The sequence below is a fragment of the Stenella coeruleoalba genome (assembly GCF_951394435.1).
Source record: "Stenella coeruleoalba genome assembly, chromosome: 1".
NCBI lineage: Eukaryota > Metazoa > Chordata > Mammalia > Artiodactyla > Delphinidae > Stenella > Stenella coeruleoalba.
The window spans coordinates 155205293-155231876 of NC_137169.1; positions in this window are offsets into that span (position 1 = coordinate 155205293).

Sequence of the window (26584 nt, forward strand, 5' to 3'; positions counted from 1 at the left end):
AGGGGGGCCGGGCAGGAGCCGCTCCGCGCGTCTGTCCCAGGGACCCACCCGCCTGCGGGACCTCCGGCCGCCTCGCAGGAAGCTACGACGCCCAGCCCCGTGGCTACCTGTGCAGCGAGGTGTACTCCGCGGACGCGTGCCACACACACTTCAAGTGGGAGGGCGGCCTGAGTGGCAAGGCGAGAGGCCGGCCTGCCGCGCGTACCAAGAAGGCGCTCTTCGGCCTGGGCCTAGGTGCTTGCGCCGCCCCCCTGGGCCTACCGGGCTCTGAGGGCCCTGCCCTGGACCCCCTGCCCCCCTGCCCTTGGTTCAGTCACAGCAGAGGTGGCCACACCCACACCCTCTGTGACCTCGGCGTTCCACCCTCCTGCAGCCCCGCCCGCCCCCCCTCCGCCGGTTGCCCTGGGCTACGGAAGCTGCCTCCTGGGGCCAGGGGGTTCCCAGGAGGCCAAGGGAAGACACGATGGCCTTAAGTGAGTCGCAGAGGCCTTACGTGGGCTTGTGTGGTTGGGTTCACCTCTTACGTTTCACCGAACTCTGCGAGAAGACAGGGACCTGCAGCCTCACAGTTGGGCTCCACGGTAAGGTGTGCGGGACAGACCTCAAACTGACCCACGGCATGGAGCGACACCCGCCATCGAGAGGTCTACAAGAGAGCTGCTGCAGCTAGCCCACAGGTCCCAGAAAACTAGATGCCTCTTTATGTAAGTGAGTTTTGGGGAGATTTGTTGCAAAGCATTATCGCAGCAAGAGCTGACTAATACAACGTTCTCCAAATCACTGCCATGTCCACGGCTGCCACCATGCCTACGTGTAAGGCAACTGTGTCCTCGAACTTTGAGAACTCCTGAATTCTCGGTGCCTCTCCAACACAATGTACGTGGCTAAGGTGTCCCCAGATAACCTCACTAACGTACCACCGAGACCGCCCTAAGCTTTTATTGAACGTAATGCAACGCTCTTTCTATTCGTTCTCTGTTTCTACGTGGGTAAAATGCTTTCCGTCAGTCGAAAAGGATGGAAAATCGGCACAAAACACTCTGTGGATAGTTGTTTTTCACAAAGGAAAATCACAAACGAAACAGGCATTTCGCCGGGTGCAGAGCACTAACGCCCCCTAGTGCCTCTCAATGCCAAGTGGACAGAGGCACTTCATTAAATATCGAATCCCAGCTCTCTCCGCTTGAGAGGGAGAGCAAGCCATTCTCAGGTGGAGGAGGGCTGTTTTCAGCAGCTATCTGCAACGTTCTGTGGACCTGGCCACTGTGTAGCTACAAGGAAACCTTTTGTCTGAGGAAACTAACTAAAGAAACTTGAAAGTGGAGGAAGAGAGAAAGAATGAGACAACACCCTCATCTCGGTGACTCATCCACTTATTCGTTCACTTACCAAATCAAATATCCACTACGCGTAGAGAGTCCTGGGCTGAAAACCCACACAGAACACGGAGACGTACCCCCATTCGCAGGGAGGTTAGGTACCAGAGAGGGAGACAAGATGTAGATTACCTTACGGCAGTTCCGCACATGTCCTGTTAAAGTGTTTGCAGCTCCAGGGGAGAGAAGGGATCCAGAAATCGCTTGGATTCTCAGTGAGGTCTTCCCAGAGAAGGAGGTGCAAAATAGGCGGACTGGAAGAAACAAAAAAATTAACCTCGTGGGTAGATATGAAACGGAGCAGAGGTTCACAGATACTTAGACCCCGTTCTTTCTTGACACGTCTGGAAAGTGAAACTGAAGCCAAATTACGGAGGGCCTTGAGTGTCAGTCTTCGGAGCTTGGCCGTACGGGGTTGACAGCGGGTGCCACGGACGGCTCGGACGAGGGCAAGGGCATAACCCAAGAGCCCTGGGAGGTGTAGGAGAGGTCGCAGCGAGGGAGATAGAAAGGCATGCGATTCTCCGAAGCAGTCACCGTAACCCAGGTGTAAACTCATAAACGGTAGACGCCGAGTAAGGGCGACACAGATGGCAGGGAGGAGTACGAGGGACACTAGAAAGGAAAACGCTCAGGGCTTCACCAGGGATCGGGTGCATTCCTTTCTCCCTCTAACAGAGGTTATCAGTAACCGGGCTAGTCGCTGGGAATCAAGAGTAAGCCAAACAGGCGTGATCTCTTCTTCCTCACGGACCACCACGGGGTAAACTTACCTACCTGAAACTGGATGGGAAAGGCGATGACGGCCATAAGCGAGAGGTGCGTGGTGTCACGTGAGCTACGGTAGGGGGACGTGATGAGCTGAGTAGGTAAGGGGACGCTTTCTTGACCAAGTGACACCTGAGAAGAGATGAGAAGGGTGAGGCGGCATCGGTCAGCTGCAAACTAAACAGAGGGACACTGCCTGCAGAGGGGCAGCACGGGCCATGCGCCGTTGTAAGTATGCAGGCCTGAGAGGAGGCCACTGTGGGCAGGATGACTGAGAATGGAAGGAAGGAGCTGCAAGACGAGGCCGCAGAGATCACGCTCCACCCTGCCCAGGCGATGCCCTGCCCTGCGGACTAGCACACCCAGAGAGAGAGTACCGGTGCACAGCCAGCTGAGAAGCCTGCTCGAGGATGCAAGGCAAGGCTGCTTCTTTCACCAAGAAAGTCTTGCCTGGTAAACTAAACGGCGTATCGATGGAGCGGACACGTGATTTTACATTCTGAAGCAGGCGCCCCGCCTTACGGAACGGCGACGGTTCTCAGGGGGGCCGGGCAGGAGCCGCTCCGCGCGTCTGTCCCAGGGACCCACCCGCCTGCGGGACCTCCGGCCGCCTCGCAGGAAGCTACGACGCCCAGCCCCGTGGCTACCTGTGCAGCGAGGTGTACTCCGCGGACGCGTGCCACACACACTTCAAGTGGGAGGGCGGCCTGAGTGGCAAGGCGAGAGGCCGGCCTGCCGCGCGTACCAAGAAGGCGCTCTTCGGCCTGGGCCTAGGTGCTTGCGCCGCCCCCCTGGGCCTACCGGGCTCTGAGGGCCCTGCCCTGGACCCCCTGCCCCCCTGCCCTTGGTTCAGTCACAGCAGAGGTGGCCACACCCACACCCTCTGTGACCTCGGCGTTCCACCCTCCTGCAGCCCCGCCCGCCCCCCCTCCGCCGGTTGCCCTGGGCTACGGAAGCTGCATCCTGGGGCCAGGGGGTTCCCAGGAGGCCAAGGGAAGACACGATGGCCTTAAGTGAGTCGCAGAGGCCTTACGTGGGCTTGTGTGGTTGGGTTCACCTCTTACGTTTCACCGAACTCTGCGAGAAGACAGGGACCTGCAGCCTCACAGTTGGGCTCCACGGTAAGGTGTGCGGGACAGACCTCAAACTGACCCACGGCATGGAGTGACACCCGCCATCGAGAGGTCTACAAGAGAGCCGCTGCAGCTAGCCCACAGGTCCCAGAAAACTAGATGCCTCTTTATGTAAGTGAGTTTTGGGGAGATTTGTTGCAAAGCATTATCGCAGCAAGAGCTGACTAATACAACGTTCTCCAAATCACTGCCATGTCCACGGCTGCCACCGTGCCTACGTGTAAGGCAACTGTGTCCTCGAACTTTGAGAACTCCTGAATTCTCGGTGCCTCTCCAACACAATGTACGTGGCTAAGGTGTCCCCAGATAACCTCACTAACGTACCACCGAGACCGCCCTAAGCTTTTATTGAACGTAATGCAACGCTCTTTCTATTCGTTCTCTGTTTCTACGTGGGTAAAATGCTTTCCGTCAGTCGAAAAGGATGGAAAATCGGCACAAAACACTCTGTGGATAGTTGTTTTTCACAAAGGAAAATCACAAACGAAACAGGCATTTCGCCGGGTGCAGAGCACTAACGCCCCCTAGTGCCTCTCAATGCCAAGTGGACAGAGGCACTTCATTAAATATCGAATCCCAGCTCTCTCTGCTTGAGGGGGAGAGCAAGCCATTCTCAGGTGGAGGAGGGCTGTTTTCAGCAGCTATCTGCAACGTTCTGTGGACCTGGCCACTGTGTAGCTACAAAGAAACCTTTTGTCTGAGGAAACTAACTAAAGAAACTTGAAAGTGGAGGAAGAGAGAAAGAATGAGACAACACCCTCATCTCGGTGACTCATCCACTTATTCGTTCACTTACCAAATCAAATATCCACTACGTGTAGAGAGTCCTGGGCTGAAAACCCGCACAGAACACGGAGACGTACACCCATTCGCAGGGAGGTTAGGTACCAGAGAGGGAGACAAGATGTAGATTACCTTACGGCAGTTCCGCACATGTCCTGTTAAAGTGTTTGCAGCTCCAGGGGAGAGAAGGGATCCAGAAATCGCTTGGATTCTCAGTGAAGTCTTCCCAGAGAAGGAGGTGCAAAATAGGCGGACTGGAAGAAACAAAAAAATTAACCTCGTGGGTAGATATGAAACGGAGCAGAGGTTCACAGATACTTAGACCCCGTTCTTTCTTGACACGTCTGGAAAGTGAAACTGAAGCCAAATTACGGAGGGCCTTGAGTGTCAGTCTTCGGAGCTTGGCCGTACGGGGTTGACAGCGGGTGCCACGGACGGCTCGGACGAGGGCAAGGGCATAACCCAAGAGCCCTGGGAGGTGTAGGAGAGGTCGCAGTGAGGGAGATAGAAAGGCATGCGATTCTCCGAAGCAGTCACCGTAACCCAGGTGTAAACTCATAAACGGTAGACGCCGAGTAAGGGTGACACAGATGGCAGGGAGGAGTACGAGGGACACTAGAAAGGAAAACGCTCAGGGCTTCACCAGGGATCGGGTGCATTCCTTTCTCCCTCTAACAGAGGTTATCAGTAACCGGGCTAGTCGCTGGGAATCAAGAGTAAGCCAAACAGGCGTGATCTCTTCTTCCTCACGGACCACCACGGGGTAAACTTACCTACCTGAAACTGGATGGGAAAGGCGATGACGGCCATAAGCGAGAGGTGCGTGGTGTCACGTGAGCTACGGTAGGGGGACGTGATGAGCTGAGTAGGTAAGGGGACGCTTTCTTGACCAAGTGACACCTGAGAAGAGATGAGAAGGGTGAGGCGGCATCGGTCAGCTGCAAACTAAACAGAGGGACACTGCCTGCAGAGGGGCAGCACGGGCCATGCGCCGTTGTAAGTATGCAGGCCTGAGAGGAGGCCACTGTGGGCAGGATGACTGAGAATGGAAGGAAGGAGCTGCAAGACGAGGCCGCAGAGATCACGCTCCACCCTGCCCAGGCGATGCCCTGCCCTGCGGACTAGCACACCCAGAGAGAGAGTACCGGTGCACAGCCAGCTGAGAAGCCTGCTCGAGGATGCAAGGCAAGGCTGCTTCTTTCACCAAGAAAGTCTTGCCTGGTAAACTAAACGGCGTATCGATGGAGCGGACACGTGATTTTACATTCTGAAGCAGGCGCCCCGCCTTACGGAACGGCGACGGTTCTCAGGGGGGCCGGGCAGGAGCCGCTCCGCGCGTCTGTCCCAGGGACCCACCCGCCTGCGGGACCTCCGGCCGCCTCGCAGGAAGCTACGACGCCCAGCCCCGTGGCTACCTGTGCAGCGAGGTGTACTCCGCGGACGCGTGCCACACACACTTCAAGTGGGAGGGTGGCCTGAGTGGCAAGGCGAGAGGCCGGCCTGCCGCGCGTACCAAGAAGGCGCTCTTCGGCCTGGGCCTAGGTGCTTGCGCCGCCCCCCTGGGCCTACTGGGCTCTGAGGGCCCTGCCCTGGACCCCCTGCCCCCCTGCCCTTGGTTCAGTCACAGCAGAGGTGGCCACACCCACACCCTCTGTGACCTCGGCGTTCCACCCTCCTGCAGCCCCGCCCGCCCCCCCTCCGCCGGTTGCCCTGGGCTACGGAAGCTGCATCCTGGGGCCAGGGGTTTCCCAGGAGGCCAAGGGAAGACACGATGGCCTTAAGTGAGTCGCAGAGGCCTTACGTGGGCTTGTGTGGTTGGGTTCACCTCTTACGTTTCACCGAACTCTGCGAGAAGACAGGGACCTGCAGCCTCACAGTTGGGCTCCACGGTAAGGTGTGCGGGACAGACCTCAAACTGACCCACGGCATGGAGCGACACCCGCCATCGAGAGGTCTACAAGAGAGCCGCTGCAGCTAGCCCACAGGTCCCAGAAAACTAGATGCCTCTTTATGTAAGTGAGTTTTGGGGAGATTTGTTGCAAAGCATTATCGCAGCAAGAGCTGACTAATACAACGTTCTCCAAATCACTGCCATGTCCACGGCTGCCACCGTGCCTACGTGTAAGGCAACTGTGTCCTCGAACTTTGAGAACTCCTGAATTCTCGGTGCCTCTCCAACACAATGTACGTGGCTAAGGTGTCCCCAGATAACCTCACTAACGTACCACCGAGACCGCCCTAAGCTTTTATTGAACGTAATGCAACGCTCTTTCTATTCGTTCTCTGTTTCTACGTGGGTAAAATGCTTTCCGTCAGTCTAAAAGGATGGAAAATCGGCACAAAACACTCTGTGGATAGTTGTTTTTCACAAAGGAAAATCACAAACGAAACAGGCATTTCGTCGGGTGCAGAGCACTAACGCCCCCTAGTGCCTCTCAATGCCAAGTGGACAGAGGCACTTCATTAAATATCGAATCCCAGCTCTCTCCGCTTGAGAGGGAGAGCAAGCCATTCTCAGGTGGAGGAGGGCTGTTTTCAGCAGCTATCTGCAACGTTCTGTGGACCTGGCCACTGTGTAGCTACAAGGAAACCTTTTGTCTGAGGAAACTAACTAAAGAAACTTGAAAGTGGAGGAAGAGAGAAAGAATGAGACAACACCCTCATCTCGGTGACTCATCCACTTATTCGTTCACTTACCAAATCAAATATCCACTACGCGTAGAGAGTCCTGGGCTGAAAACCCGCACAGAACACGGAGACGTACCCCCATTCGCAGGGAGGTTAGGTACCAGAGAGGGAGACAAGATGTAGATTACCTTACGGCAGTTCCGCACATGTCCTGTTAAAGTGTTTGCAGCTCCAGGGGAGAGAAGGGATCCAGAAATCGCTTGGATTCTCAGTGAAGTCTTCCCAGAGAAGGAGGTGCAAAATAGGCGGACTGGAAGAAACAAAAAAATTAACCTCGTGGGTAGATATGAAACGGAGCAGAGGTGCACAGATACTTAGACCCCGTTCTTTCTTGACACGTCTGGAAAGTGAAACTGAAGCCAAATTACGGAGGGCCTTGAGTGTCAGTCTTCGGAGCTTGGCCGTACGGGGTTGACAGCGGGTGCCACGGACGGCTCGGACGAGGGCAAGGGCATAACCCAAGAGCCCTGGGAGGTGTAGGAGAGGTCGCAGCGAGGGAGATAGAAAGGCATGCGATTCTCCGAAGCAGTCACCGTAACCCAGGTGTAAACTCATAAACGGTAGACGCCGAGTAAGGGCGACACAGATGGCAGGGAGGAGTACGAGGGACACTAGAAAGGAAAACGCTCAGGGCTTCACCAGGGATCGGGTGCATTCCTTTCTCCCTCTAACAGAGGTTATCAGTAACCGGGCTAGTCGCTGGGAATCAAGAGTAAGCCAAAGAGGCGTGATCTCTTCTTCCTCACGGACCACCACGGGGTAAACTTACCTACCTGAAACTGGATGGGAAAGGCGATGACGGCCATAAGCGAGAGGTGCGTGGTGTCACGTGAGCTACGGTAGGGGGACGTGATGAGCTGAGTAGGTAAGGGGACGCTTTCTTGACCAAGTGACACCTGAGAAGAGATGAGAAGGGTGAGGCGGCATCGGTCAGCTGCAAACTAAACAGAGGGACACTGCCTGCTGAGGGGCAGCACGGGCCATGCGCCGTTGTAAGTATGCAGGCCTGAGAGGAGGCCACTGTGGGCAGGATGACTGAGAATGGAAGGAAGGAGCTGCAAGACGAGGCCGCAGAGATCACGCTCCACCCTGCCCAGGCGATGCCCTGCCCTGCGGACTAGCACACCCAGAGAGAGAGTACCGGTGCACAGCCAGCTGAGAAGCCTGCTCGAGGATGCAAGGCAAGGCTGCTTCTTTCACCAAGAAAGTCTTGCCTGGTAAACTAAACGGCGTATCGATGGAGCGGACACGTGATTGTACATTCTGAAGCAGGCGCCCCGCCTTACGGAACGGCGACGGTTCTCAGGGGGGCCGGGCAGGAGCCGCTCCGCGCATCTGTCCCAGGGACCCACCCGCCTGCGGGACCTCCGGCCGCCTCGCAGGAAGCTACGACGCCCAGCCCCGTGGCTACCTGTGCAGCGAGGTGTACTCCGCGGACGCGTGCCACACACACTTCAAGTGGGAGGGCGGCCTGAGTGGCAAGGCGAGAGGCCGGCCTGCCGCGCGTACCAAGAAGGCACTCTTCGGCCTGGGCCTAGGTGCTTGCGCCGCCCCCCTGGGCCTACCGGGCTCTGAGGGCCCTGCCCTGGACCCCCTGCCCCCCTGCCCTTGGTTCAGTCACAGCAGAGGTGGCCACACCCACACCCTCTGTGACCTCGGCGTTCCACCCTCCTGCAGCCCCGCCCGCCCCCCCTCCGCCGGTTGCCCTGGGCTACGGAAGCTGCATCCTGGGGCCAGGGGGTTCCCAGGAGGCCAAGGGAAGACACGATGGCCTTAAGTGAGTCGCAGAGGCCTTACGTGGGCTTGTGTGGTTGGGTTCACCTCTTACGTTTCACCGAACTCTGCGAGAAGACAGGGACCTGCAGCCTCACAGTTGGGCTCCACGGTAAGGTGTGCGGGACAGACCTCAAACTGACCCACGGCATGGAGCGACACCCGCCATCGAGAGGTCTACAAGAGAGCCGCTGCAGCTAGCCCACAGGTCCCAGAAAACTAGATGCCTCTTTATGTAAGTGAGTTTTGGGGAGATTTGTTGCAAAGCATTATCGCAGCAAGAGCTGACTAATACAACGTTCTCCAAATCACTGCCATGTCCACGGCTGCCACCGTGCCTACGTGTAAGGCAACTGTGTCCTCGAACTTTGAGAACTCCTGAATTCTCGGTGCCTCTCCAACACAATGTACGTGGCTAAGGTGTCCCCAGATAACCTCACTAATGTACCACCGAGACCGCCCTAAGCTTTTATTGAACGTAATGCAACGCTCTTTCTATTCGTTCTCTGTTTCTACGTGGGTAAAATGCTTTCCGTCAGTCTAAAAGGATGGAAAATCGGCACAAAACACTCTGTGGATAGTTGTTTTTCACAAAGGAAAATCACAAACGAAACAGGCATTTCGCCGGGTGCAGAGCACTAACGCCCCCTAGTGCCTCTCAATGCCAAGTGGACAGAGGCACTTCATTAAATATCGAATCCCAGCTCTCTCCGCTTGAGAGGGAGAGCAAGCCATTCTCAGGTGGAGGAGGGCTGTTTTCAGCAGCTATCTGCAACGTTCTGTGCACCTGGCCACTGTGTAGCTACAAGGAAACCTTTTGTCTGAGGAACCTAACTAAAGAAACTTGAAAGTGGAGGAAGAGAGAAAGAATGAGACAACACCCTCATCTCGGTGACTCATCCACTTATTCGTTCACTTACCAAATCAAATATCCACTACGCGTAGAGAGTCCTGGGCTGAAAACCCGCACAGAACACGGAGACGTACCCCCATTCGCAGGGAGGTTAGGTACCAGAGAGGGAGACAAGATGTAGATTACCTTACGGCAGTTCCGCACATGTCCTGTTAAAGTGTTTGCAGCTCCAGGGGAGAGAAGGGATCCAGAAATCGCTTGGATTCTCAGTGAAGTCTTCCCAGAGAAGGAGGTGCAAAATAGGCGGACTGGAAGAAACAAAAAAATTAACCTCGTGGGTAGATATGAAACGGAGCAGAGGTGCACAGATACTTAGACCCCGTTCTTTCTTGACACGTCTGGAAAGTGAAACTGAAGCCAAATTACGGAGGGCCTTGAGTGTCAGTCTTCGGAGCTTGGCCGTACGGGGTTGACAGCGGGTGCCACGGACGGCTCGGACGAGGGCAAGGGCATAACCCAAGAGCCCTGGGAGGTGTAGGAGAGGTCGCAGCGAGGGAGATAGAAAGGCATGCGATTCTCCGAAGCAGTCACCGTAACCCAGGTGTAAACTCATAAACGGTAGACGCCGAGTAAGGGCGACACAGATGGCAGGGAGGAGTACGAGGGACACTAGAAAGGAAAACGCTCAGGGCTTCACCAGGGATCGGGTGCATTCCTTTCTCCCTCTAACAGAGGTTATCAGTAACCGGGCTAGTCGCTGGGAATCAAGAGTAAGCCAAAGAGGCGTGATCTCTTCTTCCTCACGGACCACCACGGGGTAAACTTACCTACCTGAAACTGGATGGGAAAGGCGATGACGGCCATAAGCGAGAGGTGCGTGGTGTCACGTGAGCTACGGTAGGGGGACGTGATGAGCTGAGTAGGTAAGGGGACGCTTTCTTGACCAAGTGACACCTGAGAAGAGATGAGAAGGGTGAGGCGGCATCGGTCAGCTGCAAACTAAACAGAGGGACACTGCCTGCAGAGGGGCAGCACGGGCCATGCACCGTTGTAAGTATGCAGGCCTGAGAGGAGGCCACTGTGGGCAGGTTGACTGAGAATGGAAGGAAGGAGCTGCAAGACGAGGCCGCAGAGATCACGCTCCACCCTGCCCAGGCGATGCCCTGCCCTGCGGACTAGCACACCCAGAGAGAGAGTACCGGTGCACAGCCAGCTGAGAAGCCTGCTCGAGGATGCAAGGCAAGGCTGCTTCTTTCACCAAGAAAGTCTTGCCTGGTAAACTAAACGGCGTATCGATGGAACGGACACGTGATTGTACATTCTGAAGCAGGCGCCCCGCCTTACGGAACGGCGACGGTTCTCAGGGGGGCCGGGCAGGAGCCGCTCCGCGCGTCTGTCCCAGGGTCCCACCCGCCTGCGGGACCTCCGGCCGCCTCGCAGGAAGCTCCGACGCCCAGCCCCGTGGCTACCTGTGCAGCGAGGTGTACTCCGCGGACGCGTGCCACACACACTTCAAGTGGGAGGGCGGCCTGAGTGGCAAGGCGAGAGGCCGGCCTGCCGCGCGTACCAAGAAGGCGCTCTTCGGCCTGGGCCTAGGTGCTTGCGCCGCCCCCCTGGGCCTACCGGGCTCTGAGGGCCCTGCCCTGGACCCCCTGCCCCCCTGCCCTTGGTTCAGTCACAGCAGAGGTGGCCACACCCACACCCTCTGTGACCTCGGCGTTCCACCCTCCTGCAGCCCCGCCCGCCCCCCCTCCGCCGGTTGCCCTGGGCTACGGAAGCTGCATCCTGGGGCCAGGGGGTTCCCAGGAGGCCAAGGGAAGACACGATGGCCTTAAGTGAGTCGCAGAGGCCTTACGTGGGCTTGTGTGGTTGGGTTCACCTCTTACGTTTCACCGAACTCTGCGAGAAGACAGGGACCTGCAGCCTCACAGTTGGGCTCCACGGTAAGGTGTGCGGGACAGACCTCAAACTGACCCATGGCATGGAGCGACACCCGCCATCGAGAGGTCTACAAGAGAGCCGCTGCAGCTAGCCCACAGGTCCCAGAAAACTAGATGCCTCTTTATGTAAGTGAGTTTTGGGGAGATTTGTTGCAAAGCATTATCGCAGCAAGAGCTGACTAATACAACGTTCTCCAAATCACTGCCATGTCCACGGCTGCCACCGTGCCTACGTGTAAGGCAACTGTGTCCTCGAACTTTGAGAACTCCTGAATTCTCGGTGTCTCTCCAACACAATGTACGTGGCTAAGGTGTCCCCAGATAACCTCACTAACGTACCACCGAGACCGCCCTAAGCTTTTATTGAACGTAATGCAACGCTCTTTCTATTCGTTCTCTGTTTCTACGTGGGTAAAATGCTTTCCGTCAGTCTAAAAGGATGGAAAATCGGCACAAAACCCTCCGTGGATAGTTGTTTTTCACAAAGGAAAATCACAAACGAAACAGGCATTTCACCGGGTGCAGAGCACTAACGCCCCCTAGTGCCTCTCAATGCCAAGTGGACAGAGGCACTTCATTAAATATCGAATCCCAGCTCTCTCCGCTTGAGAGGGAGAGCAAGCCATTCTCAGGTGGAGGAGGGCTGTTTTCAGCAGCAATCTGCAACGTTCTGTGGACCTGGCCACTGTGTAGCTACAAAGAAACCTTTTGTCTGAGGAAACTAACTAAAGAAACTTGAAAGTGGAGGAAGAGAGAAAGAATGAGACAACACCCTCATCTCGGTGACTCATCCACATATTCGTTCACTTACCAAATCAAATATCCACTACGCGTAGAGAGTCCTGGGCTGAAAACCCGCACAGAACACGGAGACGTACCCCCATTCGCAGGGAGGTTAGGTACCAGAGAGGGAGACAAGATGTAGATTACCTTACGGCAGTTCCGCACATGTCCTGTTAAAGTGTTTGCAGCTCCAGGGGAGAGAAGGGATCCAGAAATCGCTTGGATTCTCAGTGAAGTCTTCCCAGAGAAGGAGGTGCAAAATAGGCGGACTGGAAGAAACAAAAAAATTAACCTCGTGGGTAGATATGAAACGGAGCAGAGGTGCACAGATACTTAGACCCCGTTCTTTCTTGACACGTCTGGAAAGTGAAACTGAAGCCAAATTACGGAGGGCCTTGAGTGTCAGTCTTCGGAGCTTGGCCGTACGGGGTTGACAGCGGGTGCCACGGACGGCTCGGACGAGGGCAAGGGCATAACCCAAGAGCCCTGGGAGGTGTAGGAGAGGTCGCAGCGAGGGAGATAGAAAGGCATGCGATTCTCCGAAGCAGTCACCGTAACCCAGGTGTAAACTCATAAACGGTAGACGCCGAGTAAGGGCGACACAGATGGCAGGGAGGAGTACGAGGGACACTAGAAAGGAAAACGCTCAGGGCTTCACCAGGGATCGGGTGCATTCCTTTCTCCCTCTAACAGAGGTTATCAGTAACCGGGCTAGTCGCTGGGAATCAAGAGTAAGCCAAAGAGGCGTGATCTCTTCTTCCTCACGGACCACCACGGGGTAAACTTACCTACCTGAAACTGGATGGGAAAGGCGATGACGGCCATAAGCGAGAGGTGCGTGGTGTCACGTGAGCTACGGTAGGGGGACGTGATGAGCTGAGTAGGTAAGGGGACGCTTTCTTGACCAAGTGACACCTGAGAAGAGATGAGAAGGGTGAGGCGGCATCGGTCAGCTGCAAACTAAACAGAGGGACACTGCCTGCAGAGGGGCAGCACGGGCCATGCGCCGTTGTAAGTATGCAGGCCTGAGAGGAGGCCACTGTGGGCAGGATGACTGAGAATGGAAGGAAGGAGCTGCAAGACGAGGCCGCAGAGATCACGCTCCACCCTGCCCAGGCGATGCCCTGCCCTGCGGACTAGCATACCCAGAGAGAGAGTACCGGTGCACAGCCAGCTGAGAAGCCTGCTCGAGGATGCAAGGCAAGGCTGCTTCTTTCACCAAGAAAGTCTTGCCTGGTAAACTAAACGGCGTATCGATGGAGCGGACACGTGATTGTACATTCTGAAGCAGGCGCCCCGCCTTACGGAACGGCGACGGTTCTCAGGGGGGCCGGGCAGGAGCCGCTCCGCGCGTCTGTCCCAGGGACCCACCCGCCTGCGGGACCTCCGGCCGCCTCGCAGGAAGCTACGACGCCCAGCCCCGTGGCTACCTGTGCAGCGAGGTGTACTCCGCGGACGCGTGCCACACACACTTCAAGTGGGAGGGCGGCCTGAGTGGCAAGGCGAGAGGCCGGCCTGCCGCGCGTACCAAGAAGGCGCTCTTCGGCCTGGGCCTAGGTGCTTGCGCCGCCCCCCTGGTCCTACCGGGCTCTGAGGGCCCTGCCCTGGACCCCCTGACCCCTGCCCTTGGTTCAGTCACAGCAGAGGAGGCCACACCCACACCCTCTGTGACCTCCGTGTTCCACCCTCCTGCAGCCCCGCCCGCCCCCCCTCCGCCGGTTGCCCTGGGCTACGGAAGCTGCATCCTGGGGCCAGGGGGTTCCCAGGAGGCCAAGGGAAGACACGATGGCCTTAAGTGAGTCGCAGAGGCCTTACGTGGGCTTGTGTGGTTGGGTTCACCTCTTACGTTTCACCGAACTCTGCGAGAAGACAGGGACCTGCAGCCTCACAGTTGGGCTCCACGGTAAGGTGTGCGGGACAGACCTCAAACTGACCCACGGCATGGAGCGACACCCGTCATCGAGAGGTCTACAAGAGAGCCGCTGCAGCTAGCCCACAGGTCCCAGAAAACTAGATGCCTCTTTATGTAAGTGAGTTTTGGGGAGATTTGTTGCAAAGCATTATCGCAGCAAGAGCTGACTAATACAACGTTCTCCAAATCACTGCCATGTCCACGGCTGCCACCGTGCCTACGTGTAAGGCAACTGTGTCCTCGAACTTTGAGAACTCCTGAATTCTCGGTGCCTCTCCAACACAATGTACGTGGCTAAGGTGTCCCCAGATAACCTCACTAACGTACCACCGAGACCGCCCTAAGCTTTTATTGAACGTAATGCAACGCTCTTTCTATTCGTTCTCTGTTTCTACGTGGGTAAAATGCTTTCCGTCAGTCTAAAAGGATGGAAAATCGGCACAAAACACTCTGTGGATAGTTGTTTTTCACAAAGGAAAATCACAAACGAAACAGGCATTTCGCCGGGTGCAGAGCACTAACGCCCCCTAGTGCCTCTCAATGCCAAGTGGACAGAGGCACTTCATTAAATATCGAATCCCAGCTCTCTCCGCTTGAGAGGGAGAGCAAGCCATTCTCAGGTGGAGGAGGGCTGTTTTCAGCAGCTATCTGCAACGTTCTGTGCACCTGGCCACTGTGTAGCTACAAGGAAACCTTTTGTCTGAGGAACCTAACTAAAGAAACTTGAAAGTGGAGGAAGAGAGAAAGAATGAGACAACACCCTCATCTCGGTGACTCATCCACTTATTCGTTCACTTACCAAATCAAATATCCACTACGCGTAGAGAGTCCTGGGCTGAAAACCCGCACAGAACACGGAGACGTACCCCCATTCGCAGGGAGGTTAGGTACCAGAGAGGGAGACAAGATGTAGATTACCTTATGGCAGTTCCGCACATGTCCTGTTAAAGTGTTTGCAGCTTCAGGGGAGAGAAGGGATCCAGAAATCGCTTGGATTCTCAGTGAAGTCTTCCCAGAGAAGGAGGTGCAAAATAGGCGGACTGGAAGAAAAAAAAAAATTAACCTCGTGGGTAGATATGAAACGGAGCAGAGGTGCACAGATACTTAGACCTCGTTCTTTCTTGACACGTCTGGAAAGTGAAACTGAAGCCAAATTATGGAGGGCCTTGAGTGTCAGTCTTCGGAGCTTGGCCGTACAGGGTTGACAGCGGGTGCCACGGACGGCTCGGACGAGGGCAAGGGCATAACCCAAGAGCCCTGGGAGGTGTAGGAGAGGTCGCAGCGAGGGAGATAGAAAGGCATGCGATTCTCCGAAGCAGTCACCGTAACCCAGGTGTAAACTCATAAACGGTAGACGCCGAGTAAGGGCGACACAGATGGCAGGGAGGAGTACGAGGGACACTAGAAAGGAAAACGCTCAGGGCTTCACCAGGGATCGGGTGCATTCCTTTCTCCCTCTAACAGAGGTTATCAGTAACCGGGCTAGTCGCTGGGAATCAAGAGTAAGCCAAAGAGGCGTGATCTCTTCTTCCTCACGGACCACCACGGGGTAAACTTACCTACCTGAAACTGGATGGGAAAGGCGATGACGGCCATAAGTGAGAGGTGCGTGGTGTCACGTGAGCTACGGTAGGGGGACGTGATGAGCTGAGTAGGTAAGGGGACGCTTTCTTGACCAAGTGACACCTGAGAAGAGATGAGAAGGGTGAGGCGGCATCGGTCAGCTGCAAACTAAACAGAGGGACACTGCCTGCAGAGGGGCAGCACGGGCCATGCGCCGTTGTAAGTATGCAGGCCTGAGAGGAGGCCACTGTGGGCAGGATGACTGAGAATGGAAGGAAGGAGCTGCAAGACGAGGCCGCAGAGATCACGCTCCACCCTGCCCAGGCGATGCCCTGCCCTGCGGACTAGCACACCCAGAGAGAGAGTACCGGTGCACAGCCAGCTGAGAAGCCTGCTCGAGGATGCAAGGCAAGGCTGCTTCTTTCACCAAGAAAGTCTTGCCTGGTAAACTAAACGGCGTATCGATGGAGCGGACACGTGATTTTACATTCTGAAGCAGGCGCCCCGCCTTACGGAACGGCGACGGTTCTCAGGGGGGCCGGGCAGGAGCCGCTCCGCGCGTCTGTCCCAGGGACCCACCCGCTTGCGGGACCTCCGGCCGCCTCGCAGGAAGCTACGACGCCCAGCCCCGTGGCTACCTGTGCAGCGAGGTGTACTCCGCGGACGCGTGCCACACACACTTCAAGTGGGAGGGCGGCCTGAGTGGCAAGGCGAGAGGCCGGCCTGCCGCGCGTACCAAGAAGGCGCTCTTCGGCCTGGGCCTAGGTGCTTGCGCCGCCCCCCTGGGCCTACCGGGCTCTGAGGGCCCTGCCCTGGACCCCCTGCCCCCCTGCCCTTGGTTCAGTCACAGCAGAGGTGGCCACACCCACACCCTCTGTGACCTCGGCGTTCCACCCTCCTGCAGCCCCGCCCGCCCCCCCTCCGCCGGTTGCCCTGGGCTACGGAAGCTGCATCCTGGGGCCAGGGGGTTCCCAGGAGGCCAAGGGAAGACACGATGGCCTTAAGTGAGTCGCAGAGGCCTTACGTGGGCTTGTGTGGTTGGGTTCACCTCTTACGTTTCACCGAACTCTGCGAGAAGACAGGGACCTGCAGCCTCACAGTTGGGCTCCACGGTAAGGTGTGCGGGACAGACCTCAAACTGACCCACGGCATGGAGCGACACCCGCCATCGAGAGGTCTACAAGAGAGCCGCTGCAGCTAGCCCACAGGTCCCAGAAAACTAGATGCCTCTTTATGTAAGTGAGTTTTGGGGAGATTTGTTGCAAAGCATTATCGCAGCAAGAGCTGACTAATACAACGTTCTCCAAATCACTGCCATGTCCACGGCTGCCACCGTGCCTACGTGTAAGGCAACTGTGTCCTCGAACTTTGAGAACTCCTGAATTCTCGGTGCCTCTCCAACACAATGTACGTGGCTAAGGTGTCCCCAGATAACCTCACTAACGTACCACCGAGACCGCCCTAAGCTTTTATTGAACGTAATGCAACGCTCTTTCTATTCGTTCTCTGTTTCTACGTGGGTAAAATGCTTTCCGTCAGTCGAAAAGGATGGAAAATCGGCACAAAACACTCTGTGGATAGTTGTTTTTCACAAAGGAAAATCACAAACGAAACAGGCATTTCGCCGGGTGCAGAGCACTAACGCCCCCTAGTGCCTCTCAATGCCAAGTGGACAGAGGCACTTCATTAAATATCGAATCCCAGCTCTCTCCGCTTGAGAGGGAGAGCAAGCCATTCTCAGGTGGAGGAGGGCTGTTTTCAGCAGCTATCTGCAACGTTCTGTGGACCTGGCCACTGTGTAGCTACAAGGAAACCTTTTGTCTGAGGAACCTAACTAAAGAAACTTGAAAGTGGAGGAAGAGAGAAAGAATGAGACAACACCCTCATCTCGGTGACTCATCCACTTATTCGTTCACTTACCAAATCAAATATCCACTACGCGTAGAGAGTCCTGGGCTGAAAACCCGCACAGAACACGGAGACGTACCCCCATTCGCAGGGAGGTTAGGTACCAGAGAGGGAGACAAGATGTAGATTACCTTACGGCAGTTCCGCACATGTCCTGTTAAAGTGTTTGCAGCTCCAGGGGAGAGAAGGGATCCAGAAATCGCTTGGATTCTCAGTGAAGTCTTCCCAGAGAAGGAGGTGCAAAATAGGCGGACTGGAAGAAACAAAAAAATTAACCTCGTGGGTAGATATGAAACGGAGCAGAGGTTCACAGATACTTAGACCCCGTTCTTTCTTGACACGTCTGGAAAGTGAAACTGAAGCCAAATTACGGAGGGCCTTGAGTGTCAGTCTTCGGAGCTTGGCCGTATGGGGTTGACAGCGGGTGCCACGGACGGCTCGGACGAGGGCAAGGGCATAACCCAAGAGCCCTGGGAGGTGTAGGAGAGGTCGCAGCGAGGGAGATAGAAAGGCATGCGATTCTCCGAAGCAGTCACCGTAACCCAGGTGTAAACTCATAAACGGTAGACGCCGAGTAAGGGCGACAGAGATGGCAGGGAGGAGTACGAGGGACACTAGAAAGGAAAACGCTCAGGGCTTCACCAGGGATCGGGTGCATTCCTTTCTCCCTCTAACAGAGGTTATCAGTAACCGGGCTAGTCGCTGGGAATCAAGAGTAAGCCAAACAGGCGTGATCTCTTCTTCCTCACGGACCACCACGGGGTAAACTTACCTACCTGAAACTGGATGGGAAAGGCGATGACGGCCATAAGCGAGAGGTGCGTGGTGTCACGTGAGCTACGGTAGGGGGACGTGATGAGCTGAGTAGGTAAGGGGACGCTTTCTTGACCAAGTGACACCTGAGAAGAGATGAGAAGGGTGAGGCGGCATCGGTCAGCTGCAAACTAAACAGAGGGACACTGCCTGCAGAGGGGCAGCACGGGCAATGCGCCGTTGTAAGTATGCAGGCCTGAGAGGAGGCCACTGTGGGCAGGATGACTGAGAATGGAAGGAAGGAGCTGCAAGACGAGGCCGCAGAGATCACGCTCCACCCTGCCCAGGCGATGCCCTGCCCTGCGGACTAGCACACCCAGAGAGAGAGTACCGGTGCACAGCCAGCTGAGAAGCCTGCTCGAGGATGCAAGGCAAGGCTGCTTCTTTCACCAAGAAAGTCTTGCCTGGTAAACTAAACGGCGTATCGATGGAGCGGACACGTGATTTTACATTCTGAAGCAGGCGCCCCGCCTTACGGAACGGCGACGGTTCTCAGGGGGGCCGGGCAGGAGCCGCTCCGCGCGTCAGTCCCAGGGACGCACCCGCCTGCGGGACCTCCGGCCGCCTCGCAGGAAGCTACGACGCCCAGCCCCGTGGCTACCTGTGCAGCGAGGTGTACTCCGCGGACGCGTGCCACACACACTTCAAGTGGGAGGGCGGCCTGAGTGGCAAGGCGAGAGGCCGGCCTGCCGCGCGTACCAAGAAGGCGCTCTTCGGCCTGGGCCTAGGTGCTTGCGCCGCCCCCCTGGGCCTACCGGGCTCTGAGGGCCCTGCCCTGGACCCCCTGCCCCCCTGCCCTTGGTTCAGTCACAGCAGAGGTGGCCACACCCACACCCTCTGTGACCTCGGCGTTCCACCCTCCTGCAGCCCCGCCCGCCCCCCCTCCGCCGGTTGCCCTGGGCTACGGAAGCTGCATCCTGGGGCCAGGGGGTTCCCAGGAGGCCAAGGGAAGACACGATGGCCTTAAGTGAGTCGCAGAGGCCTTACGTGGGCTTGTGTGGTTGGGTTCACCTCTTACGTTTCACCGAACTCTGCGAGAAGACAGGGACCTGCAGCCTCACAGTTGGGCTCCACGGTAAGGTGTGCGGGACAGACCTCAAACTGACCCACGGCATGGAGCGACACCCGCCATCGAGAGGTCTACAAGAGAGCCGCTGCAGCTAGCCCACAGGTCCCAGAAAACTAGATGCCTCTTTATGTAAGTGAGTTTTGGGGAGATTTGTTGCAAAGCATTATCGCAGCAAGAGCTGACTAATACAACGTTCTCCAAATCACTGCCATGTCCACGGCTGCCACCGTGCCTACGTGTAAGGCAACTGTGTCCTCGAACTTTGAGAACTCCTGAATTCTCGGTGCCTCTCCAACACAATGTACGTGGCTAAGGTGTCCCCAGATAACCTCACTAACGTACCACCGAGACCGCCCTAAGCTTTTATTGAACGTAATGCAACGCTCTTTCTATTCGTTCTCTGTTTCTACGTGGGTAAAATGCTTTCCGTCAGTCTAAAAGGATGGAAAATCGGCACAAAACACTCTGTGGATAGTTGTTTTTCACAAAGGAAAATCACAAACGAAACAGGCATTTCGCCGGGTGCAGAGCACTAACGCCCCCTAGTGCCTCTCAATGCCAAGTGGACAGAGGCACTTCATTAAATATCGAATCCCAGCTCTCTCCGCTTGAGAGGGAGAGCAAGCCATTCTCAGGTGGAGGAGGGCTGTTTTCAGCAGCTATCTGCAACGTTCTGTGGACCTGGCCACTGTGTAGCTACAAGGAAACCTTTTGTCTGAGGAACCTAACTAAAGAAACTTGAAAGTGGAGGAAGAGAGAAAGAATGAGACAACACCCTCATCTCGGTGACTCATCCACTTATTCGTTCACTTACCAAATCAAATATCCACTACGCGTAGAGAGTCCTGGGCTGAAAACCCGCACAGAACACGGAGACGTACCCCCATTCGCAGGGAGGTTAGGTACCAGAGAGGGAGACAAGATGTAGATTACCTTACGGCAGTTCCGCACATGTCCTGTTAAAGTGTTTGCAGCTCCAGGGGAGAGAAGGGATCCAGAAATCGCTTGGATTCTCAGTGAAGTCTTCCCAGAGAAGGAGGTGCAAAATAGGCGGACTGGAAGAAACAAAAAAATTAACCTCGTGGGTAGATATGAAACGGAGCAGAGGTTCACAGATACTTAGACCCCGTTCTTTCTTGACACGTCTGGAAAGTGAAACTGAAGCCAAATTACGGAGGGCCTTGAGTGTCAGTCTTCGGAGCTTGGCCGTATGGGGTTGACAGCGGGTGCCACGGACGGCTCGGACGAGGGCAAGGGCATAACCCAAGAGCCCTGGGAGGTGTAGGAGAGGTCGCAGCGAGGGAGATAGAAAGGCATGCGATTCTCCGAAGCAGTCACCGTAACCCAGGTGTAAACTCATAAACGGTAGACGCCGAGTAAGGGCGACACAGATGGCAGGGAGGAGTACGAGGGACACTAGAAAGGAAAACGCTCAGGGCTTCACCAGGGATCGGGTGCATTCCTTTCTCCCTCTAACAGAGGTTATCAGTAACCGGGCTAGTCGCTGGGAATCAAGAGTAAGCCAAACAGGCGTGATCTCTTCTTCCTCACGGACCACCACGGGGTAAACTTACCTACCTGAAACTGGATGGGAAAGGCGATGACGGCCATAAGCGAGAGGTGCGTGGTGTCACGTGAGCTACGGTAGGGGGACGTGATGAGCTGAGTAGGTAAGGGGACGCTTTCTTGACCAAGTGACACCTGAGAAGAGATGAGAAGGGTGAGGCGGCATCGGTCAGCTGCAAACTAAACAGAGGGACACTGCCTGCAGAGGGGCAGCACGGGCAATGCGCCGTTGTAAGTATGCAGGCCTGAGAGGAGGCCACTGTGGGCAGGATGACTGAGAATGGAAGGAAGGAGCTGCAAGACGAGGCCGCAGAGATCACGCTCCACCCTGCCCAGGCGATGCCCTGCCCTGCGGACTAGCACACCCAGAGAGAGAGTACCGGTGCACAGCCAGCTGAGAAGCCTGCTCGAGGATGCAAGGCAAGGCTGCTTCTTTCACCAAGAAAGTCTTGCCTGGTAAACTAAACGGCGTATCGATGGAGCGGACACGTGATTTTACATTCTGAAGCAGGCGCCCCGCCTTACGGAACGGCGACGGTTCTCAGGGGGGCCGGGCAGGAGCCGCTCCGCGCGTCAGTCCCAGGGACGCACCCGCCTGCGGGACCTCCGGCCGCCTCGCAGGAAGCTACGACGCCCAGCCCCGTGGCTACCTGTGCAGCGAGGTGTACTCCGCGGACGCGTGCCACACACACTTCAAGTGGGAGGGCGGCCTGAGTGGCAAGGCGAGAGGCCGGCCTGCCACGCGTAGCAAGATGGCGCTCTTCGGCCTGGGCCTAGGTGCTTGCGCCGCCCCCCTGGGCCTACCGGGCTCTGAGGGCCCTGCCCTGGACCCCCTGCCCCCCTGCCCTTGGTTCAGTCACAGCAGAGGTGGCCACACCCACACCCTCTGTGACCTCGGCGTTCCACCCTCCTGCAGCCCCGCCCGCCCCCCCTCCGCCGGTTGCCCTGGGCTACGGAAGCTGCATCCTGGGGCCAGGGGGTTCCCAGGAGGCCAAGGGAAGACACGATGGCCTTAAGTGAGTCGCAGAGGCCTTACGTGGGCTTGTGTGGTTGGGTTCACCTCTTACGTTTCACCGAACTCTGCGAGAAGACAGGGACCTGCAGCCTCACAGTTGGGCTCCACGGTAAGGTGTGCGGGACAGACCTCAAACTGACCCACGGCATGGAGCGACACCCGCCATCGAGAGGTCTACAAGAGAGCCGCTGCAGCTAGCCCACAGGTCCCAGAAAACTAGATGCCTCTTTATGTAAGTGAGTTTTGGGGAGATTTGTTGCAAAGCATTATCGCAGCAAGAGCTGACTAATACAACGTTCTCCAAATCACTGCCATGTCCACGGCTGCCACCGTGCCTACGTGTAAGGCAACTGTGTCCTCGAACTTTGAGAACTCCTGAATTCTCGGTGCCTCTCCAACACAATGTACGTGGCTAAGGTGTCCCCAGATAACCTCACTAACGTACCACCGAGACCGCCCTAAGCTTTTATTGAACGTAATGCAACGCTCTTTCTATTCGTTCTCTGTTTCTACGTGGGTAAAATGCTTTCCGTCAGTCGAAAAGGATGGAAAATCGGCACAAAACACTCTGTGGATAGTTGTTTTTCACAAAGGAAAATCACAAACGAAACAGGCATTTCGCCGGGTGCAGAGCACTAACGCCCCCTAGTGCCTCTCAATGCCAAGTGGACAGAGGCACTTCATTAAATATCGAATCCCAGCTCTCTCCGCTTGAGAGGGAGAGCAAGCCATTCTCAGGTGGAGGAGGGCTGTTTTCAGCAGCTATCTGCAACGTTCTGTGGACCTGGCCACTGTGTAGCTACAAGGAAACCTTTTGTCTGAGGAACCTGACTAAAGAAACTTGAAAGTGGAGGAAGAGAGAAAGAATGAGACAACACCCTCATCTCGGTGACTCATCCACTTATTCGTTCACTTACCAAATCAAATATCCACTACGCGTAGAGAGTCCTGGGCTGAAAACCCGCACAGAACACGGAGACGTACCCCCATTCGCAGGGAGGTTAGGTACCAGAGAGGGAGACAAGATGTAGATTACCTTACGGCAGTTCCGCACATGTCCTGTTAAAGTGTTTGCAGCTCCAGGGGAGAGAAGGGATCCAGAAATCGCTTGGATTCTCAGTGAAGTCTTCCCAGAGAAGGAGGTGCAAAATAGGCGGACTGGAAGAAACAAAAAAATTAACCTCGTGGGTAGATATGAAACGGAGCAGAGGTTCACAGATACTTAGACCCCGTTCTTTCTTGACACGTCTGGAAAGTGAAACTGAAGCCAAATTACGGAGGGCCTTGAGTGTCAGTCTTCGGAGCTTGGCCGTACGGGGTTGACAGCGGGTGCCACGGACGGCTCGGACGAGGGCAAGGGCATAACCCAAGAGCCCTGGGAGGTGTAGGAGAGGTCGCAGCGAGGGAGATAGAAAGGCATGCGATTCTCCGAAGCAGTCACCGTAACCCAGGTGTAAACTCATAAACGGTAGACGCCGAGTAAGGGCGACACAGATGGCAGGGAGGAGTACGAGGGACACTAGAAAGGAAAACGCTCAGGGCTTCACCAGGGATCGGGTGCATTCCTTTCTCCCTCTAACAGAGGTTATCAGTAACCGGGCTAGTCGCTGGGAATCAAGAGTAAGCCAAAGAGGCGTGATCTCTTCTTCCTCACGGACCACCACGGGGTAAACTTACCTACCTGAAACTGGATGGGAAAGGCGATGACGGCCATAAGCGAGAGGTGCGTGGTGTCACGTGAGCTACGGTAGGGGGACGTGATGAGCTGAGTAGGTAAGGGGACGCTTTCTTGACCAAGTGACACCTGAGAAGAGATGAGAAGGGTGAGGCGGCATCGGTCAGCTGCAAACTAAACAGAGGGACACTGCCTGCAGAGGGGCAGCACGGGCCATGCGCCGTTGTAAGTATGCAGGCCTGAGAGGAGGCCACTGTGGGCAGGATGACTGAGAATGGAAGGAAGGAGCTGCAAGACGAGGCCGCAGAGATCACGCTCCACCCTGCCCAGGCGATGCCCTGCCCTGCGGACTAGCACACCCAGAGAGAGAGTACCGGTGCACAGCCAGCTGAGAAGCCTGCTCGAGGATGCAAGGCAAGGCTGCTTCTTTCACCAAGAAAGTCTTGCCTGGTAAACTAAACGGCGTATCGATGGAGCGGACACGTGATTTTACATTCTGAAGCAGGCGCCCCGCCTTACGGAACGGCGACGGTTCTCAGGGGGGCCGGGCAGGAGCCGCTCCGCGCGTCTGTCCCAGGGACCCACCCGCCTGCGGGACCTCCGGCCGCCTCGCAGGAAGCTACGACGCCCAGCCCCGTGGCTACCTGTGCAGCGAGGTGTACTCCGCGGACGCGTGCCACACACACTTCAAGTGGGAGGGCGGCCTGAGTGGCAAGGCGAGAGGCCGGCCTGCCGCGCGTACCAAGAAGGCGCTCTTCGGCCTGGGCCTAGGTGCTTGCGCCGCCCCCCTGGGCCTACCGGGCTCTGAGGGCCCTGCCCTGGACCCCCTGCCCCCCTGCCCTTGGTTCAGTCACAGCAGAGGTGGCCACACCCACACCCTCTGTGACCTCGGCGTTCCACCCTCCTGCAGCCCCGCCCGCCCCCCCTCCGCCGGTTGCCCTGGGCTACGGAAGCTGCATCCTGGGGCCAGGGGGTTCCCAGGAGGCCAAGGGAAGACACGATGGCCTTAAGTGAGTCGCAGAGGCCTTACGTGGGCTTGTGTGGTTGGGTTCACCTCTTACGTTTCACCGAACTCTGCGAGAAGACAGGGACCTGCAGCCTCACAGTTGGGCTCCACGGTAAGGTGTGCGGGACAGACCTCAAACTGACCCACGGCATGGAGCGACACCCGCCATCGAGAGGTCTACAAGAGAGCCGCTGCAGCTAGCCCACAGGTCCCAGAAAACTAGATGCCTCTTTATGTAAGTGAGTTTTGGGGAGATTTGTTGCAAAGCATTATCGCAGCAAGAGCTGACTAATACAACGTTCTCCAAATCACTGCCATGTCCACGGCTGCCACCGTGCCTACGTGTAAGGCAACTGTGTCCTCGAACTTTGAGAACTCCTGAATTCTCGGTGCCTCTCCAACACAATGTACGTGGCTAAGGTGTCCCCAGATAACCTCACTAACGTACCACCGAGACCGCCCTAAGCTTTTATTGAACGTAATGCAACGCTCTTTCTATTCGTTCTCTGTTTCTACGTGGGTAAAATGCTTTCCGTCAGTCTAAAAGGATGGAAAATCGGCACAAAACACTCTGTGGATAGTTGTTTTTCACAAAGGAAAATCACAAACGAAACAGGCATTTCGCCGGGTGCAGAGCACTAACGCCCCCTAGTGCCTCTCAATGCCAAGTGGACAGAGGCACTTCATTAAATATCGAATCCCAGCTCTCTCCGCTTGAGAGGGAGAGCAAGCCATTCTCAGGTGGAGGAGGGCTGTTTTCAGCAGCTATCTGCAACGTTCTGTGGACCTGGCCACTGTGTAGCTACAAGGAAACCTTTTGTCTGAGGAACCTAACTAAAGAAACTTGAAAGTGGAGGAAGAGAGAAAGAATGAGACAACACCCTCATCTCGGTGACTCATCCACTTATTCGTTCACTTACCAAATCAAATATCCACTACGCGTAGAGAGTCCTGGGCTGAAAACCCGCACAGAACACGGAGACGTACCCCCATTCGCAGGGAGGTTAGGTACCAGAGAGGGAGACAAGATGTAGATTACCTTACGGCAGTTCCGCACATGTCCTGTTAAAGTGTTTGCAGCTCCAGGGGAGAGAAGGGATCCAGAAATCGCTTGGATTCTCAGTGAAGTCTTCCCAGAGAAGGAGGTGCAAAATAGGCGGACTGGAAGAAACAAAAAAATTAACCTCGTGGGTAGATATGAAACGGAGCAGAGGTTCACAGATACTTAGACCCCGTTCTTTCTTGACACGTCTGGAAAGTGAAACTGAAGCCAAATTACGGAGGGCCTTGAGTGTCAGTCTTCGGAGCTTGGCCGTACGGGGTTGACAGCGGGTGCCACGGACGGCTCGGACGAGGGCAAGGGCATAACCCAAGAGCCCTGGGAGGTGTAGGAGAGGTCGCAGCGAGGGAGATAGAAAGGCATGCGATTCTCCGAAGCAGTCACCGTAACCCAGGTGTAAACTCATAAACGGTAGACGCCGAGTAAGGGCGACACAGATGGCAGGGAGGAGTACGAGGGACACTAGAAAGGAAAACGCTCAGGGCTTCACCAGGGATCGGGTGCATTCCTTTCTCCCTCTAACAGAGGTTATCAGTAACCGGGCTAGTCGCTGGGAATCAAGAGTAAGCCAAAGAGGCGTGATCTCTTCTTCCTCACGGACCACCACGGGGTAAACTTACCTACCTGAAACTGGATGGGAAAGGCGATGACGGCCATAAGCGAGAGGTGCGTGGTGTCACGTGAGCTACGGTAGGGGGACGTGATGAGCTGAGTAGGTAAGGGGACGCTTTCTTGACCAAGTGACACCTGAGAAGAGATGAGAAGGGTGAGGCGGCATCGGTCAGCTGCAAACTAAACAGAGGGACACTGCCTGCAGAGGGGCAGCACGGGCCATGCGCCGTTGTAAGTATGCAGGCCTGAGAGGAGGCCACTGTGGGCAGGATGACTGAGAATGGAAGG